Below are 4,966 nucleotides of genomic sequence, written 5' to 3' on the forward strand. Positions count from 1 at the left end.
GGAAACATACTGTCTTCAGTTCTGGGAAATTTTATCTCTGTTAGATTCCCTTGTTTTTTTCATCATTTTTCTCTCATTTTCCATCCCTTGGTTTTGTTTATTCTAACTTTATAAGAGATTTTTTTAGTAGTTACATTTTTATGTATGTATGTATGTATTTATTTACTTGGCTGTGCTGGGTCTTAGTTGCGGCATGCGGGATCTTTTAGTTGCAGCATGCAAGCTCTTAGTTGTGGCGTGCGGAATCTAATTCCCTGACTAGGGATCGAACCCGGGCCCCCTGCACTGTGAGTGTGGAGTCTTAACCGCTGGACCACCAGGGAAGTCTGTATGAGAGATTTTTCTGAAATTTATCCTGTAGTTTTTCTGTTGAATTTGTTCATTTCTGCTATAAAAATTTAATTTCCCAGTGTTTTTCCTGGTTCCCTGACTTTCCTTTTGGTAGCCTCTTGCTTTTGTGTTGTGGATTCAGGATCTTCTCTTATTTCATGTTTCTGAGGATATCAGTCGTAGTTTTCTGACATTTTCTTCCATTTCTTAGATTGTCTCTTGTTGTTTATTTTGGTCTCTAGCTTTCAAGTTAGAGACTTTCCTCAGATAATAATACTAGCTACCATTTATTGGGTGGAAAGCACAGTTCTAAGTATTTTACATGTTTTAACAAATTTAATCCTTACACCCAATGAGTGAGTTACCATTCTTATCCTCCATTTACCAAGAAGGTAGAAACTACTGTGTATAAAATAAATAAGCGGGGCTTCCCTGGTGGTGTAGTGGTTGAGAGTCTGCCTGCCGATGCGGGGGACGCGGGTTCGTGCCCTGGTCCGGGGGGATCCCACATGCCGTGGAGCGGCTGGGCCCGTGGGCCATGGCCGCTGGGCCTGCGCGTCCGGAGCCTGTGCTCCGCAACGGGAGAGGCCGCAACAGTGAGAGGCGTACTGCAAAAAATAAATAAATAAAAATGTAGTCACTTTCATAAAATAAATAAATAAATAAATAAATAAGCTACAGGATATATTGTACAGCACAGGGAATAGAGCCTATACTTAATAATAACCATAAATGGAATATAACCTTTAAAAAAAGTGGTTTATTTATTGTTCTGGTGTATGAGACTATGATAAAATTCTAAAAAGTCAATTTTCCTGAAAATATCAAGAAAAGCGTAAAAACAAGTTACTAGTAAGGAGAATTCCTTGGTGGTCCAGTGGTTAGGGCTCTGAGTTTCCATTGCAGGGGGCATGGGTTCCACGCCTGGAAGGGGAACTAAGATCCCGCATGCCACATGGCGCAACCAGAAAAAAAAATTTGCTAGTAAGGAAACTGGGACACAGAAAGGTTAAGGCTCTTATCCAGGTCACACAGCTCAGAAGTGGACCTGAATCTGATCAAACCTGTAGCTTTCCAGTTTCAGAAATCTGAGGGATAAAGAAATAAATTAAATGTTACTGCAAGAACGCAACTGGCCAAATCCAGAATGCAGGACATTGTACAAGACAATTTATCAACAGTCAAGGGTGTAAGGAAAACTTTTTAAAATTAATTAATTAATTAATGTAATTCATTTTTGGCTGCGTGGGGTCTTTGTTGCTGCACGTGGGCTTTCTCTAGTTGTGGCAAGCGGTGGGTACTCTTTGCTGCAGTGCGTGGGCTTCTCATTGCGTGGCTTCTTTTGTTGTGGAGCATGGGCTCTAGGTGCGCGGGCACGTGGGCTCAGTAGTTGTGGTTCGGGGGCTCTAGAGCACAGGCTCAGTAGTTGTGGCACACGGGCTTAGTTGCTCTGCAGCACGTGGGATCTTCCCAGACCAGGGATCGAACCCATGTCCCCTATATCGGCAGGCGAATTCTTAACCACTGCGCCACCAGGGAAGCCCCTGGTTATCCTTTTTAAATATAGCAGCTTGTACATGTCAATCCCAAACCCCTAACTATCCCTTCTCTCTACCCTTCCCCCTGTGGTAACTATAAGTTCATTCTCTAAGTCTGTGAGTCCGTTTCTATTTTGTAAATACGTTCATTTGTATAATTTTTTTAAGATTCTGCATATAAGCGATATCATACGATATTTCTCTGTCTAACTTACTTCACTCAGTATGACAATCCATGTTGTCTAGTATGTCCATCCATGTTGCTGCAAATAGCATTATTTCATTCTTTTTTATTGCTGAGTAATATTCCATTGTATATAAGTACCACATCTTCTTTATCCATTCATCTGCTGATGGACATTTATGTTCCTTCCATGTCATGGCTATTGTAAATAGTGCTGCTATGAACACTGAAGTGCATGTATCTTTTCAAATTATAGTTTTCTCTGGATATATGCCCAGGAGTGGGATTGCTGGATCATATGGCAACTCTATTTTTAGTTTTTTAAGGACCCTCCATACCTTTCCATAATGGCTGCACCATCTTACATTCCCCCAAGGGTGTAGGAGGCTTCCCTGGAAAAGGAGCATTTCAATCACCTCAGATAATTACGGATAGTTTTCTTTTGATGCAAGAAGAAACTTGACAAGTGATAGTTGCTTAAAGGTTAATGCAGCATGGAATCTAAAACCATACCAGTGAACTTTTCCTTTCTTCCCCTGCCCATCTTTATTGAGATATAACTGACATATAACATTGTGTAAGTTTGAGGTGTACAATCCATTGATTTGATACACTTATAGATCGCAAACTGATTACCATAATAAAGGTAGCTACCACCACCATCACGTCACATAATTACCATTTCTTTTTTGTGCTGAGAACATTTAAGATCTACTCTTTTAGCAACTTTCAAATATATAATACACCAATGAACTCTTTACACTCTGTTCCAGTAAAATGCACCAGATTGTCTTGCATATTGGTGGCTCTTTTACTTATGCATAGTTGTCAAGACATATATTAGTCATTTAGAATGTATTGGTTCACTGTGCAGATATTTCAAATGTTGACACATTTCATTGTATAACATAAAAAACTCGCATTCACTAATGTCACTACCAATCTCATCAGAAAAATCTTCCTTTACTGGGAAACTATCAAGCTCACAGTAGCAGATAAAACTGCTAATTTCCAGCCAAAATATCAAATCACTTTGGCAACAAATACTGTCAGTTGTTTTCCTTCAAGCGACAGGTGCCCTTTGTTCATTTTAGAGAAAACACCTGCCAAATACCCAAGTCTGAATAACAATAGTTTGTCTGTTGGTTATACTTTCAGATAAGAATGAAGTTCATGGAGACTTCCCTGGTGGCACAGTGGATAAGACTCCGCGATGCCAATGCAGGGTTTCAATCCCTGGTCGGGGAACTAGATCCCACATGCATGTTGCAACTAAGAGTTCGCATGCCACAACTAAGGAGCCCGCCTGCTGCAACTAAGACCCGGCGCAACCAAATAAATTTAAAAAAAAAAGAATGTTCATATCAGCACTATTTGTAAAAGCAAAAGCCCGGAAATAGCCCTCACTTTTATCAATGAGGGAATGGACAAATTTTTGGTATATACATACAATGATCTACCTCACAGTGTTGGATGAACGTCCCAGGTTCTATCAATCAATATGGACAGATTTCAGTGTCTTAATTTGTACTCCACCCAAAGCAGGGTGTGAGACAAATTCTTCAGTGCAAGAGTTTATTTAGGAAGTGATCCCAGGAATCAGAAGTAGCAAGTGAGAAGAAAATGATGAAAGGGACTTCCCTGGTGGCACAGTGGTTAAGAGTCTGCCTGCCAATGCAGGGGACACGGGTTCGAGCCCTGGTCTGGGAAGATCCCACATGCCGCAGAGCAACTAAGCCCGTGCGCCACAACTACTGAGCCTGCGCTCTAGAGCCCGTGAGCCACAACTACTGAGCCCACATGCCACAACTACTGAAGCCCGTGCACCTAGAGCCCGTGCTCTGCAACAAGAGAAGCCACCGCAATGAGAAGCCCACGAACGGCAACAAAGAGTAGCCCCCGCTCACTGCAACTAGATAAAGCCTGCGCACAGCAACGAAGACCCAACACAGTCAAAACTAAATAAAATAATAAATAAATAAATTTATTGAAGAAAAGGAAGACAAACCAATAAGATGTGCGTTATTGAGCTACTGATGACAGTGGGCCACTGTGCTCATTCCCGCTGAGAACTCCCTGAGGAATTGTGTGGAATACAGCTCAGAATTGTCCCTCTGAAGATGTGGGGACTGGACCATTTTCCACTTACTTCCACCCCCCCACCCCCTGCCCCAAGCCCCACTGATCGATCCCCTGGGGCAATAACTTTCCGGAACTCCTGGGTTACACACAGGCTGAACAGCCTTCTCAAGCTTTGTGAAGAGCCCCAGTCAGATAAGCGAAGAGCTGCTGTGGCCTGCGAGGTGGCATGCTAGCAGCTTGCCTTCAAGTCTCAGCTACCCCGAAATTGAGTGGGCTGCGGGGACATGGTGTGAGCTACCATAGGTGTCAGCCAGACTCAGAAACTAATGTTGAGTGAAAAAAGGAAATCACAGGGAATTATGTACAACGTGCTCCATCTTTATAAAGTTCAAAAATACATAAAAGTATATAATGCCTGGTTAAGGAAACACATGGATATTATGCATATAAAATTATGGATATTCTGAAAGCAAGATAGGCGGGAAAGGGTTTATCACATATTGGGGGACAGTCAGCAAGTTTGTTTATCAGAAAGCACATGTCAGGGTGCAGTTGGAGATAAAGGTAGTGAGTTAAAGAAGGTGGCTAATTGGTGGGTGTCTTTGAAACCAATCTTCAGTTTTACTCTGATTTGGAAAGTAAAGAGGAGCAAGCTTTTAAGAAAGGGTGTGATAGGATCACAATGTATCAAAAGCAGTCACTATGCAGTTGGCTTGGACGGGAGAAGGAGCTGAGGCGCAGAAGTCCCTTAGCCCGGCAGCACTGGGAGGCTTCCCTGCTTTTAGGGAGCTTCCTCTTTGCTCTGTTCCTTTATCGGGGCAGACAGGCAGGG

This window comes from Pseudorca crassidens, chromosome 2 (genome assembly GCF_039906515.1).
Source record: "Pseudorca crassidens isolate mPseCra1 chromosome 2, mPseCra1.hap1, whole genome shotgun sequence".
NCBI classification, from domain to species: domain Eukaryota; kingdom Metazoa; phylum Chordata; class Mammalia; order Artiodactyla; family Delphinidae; genus Pseudorca; species Pseudorca crassidens.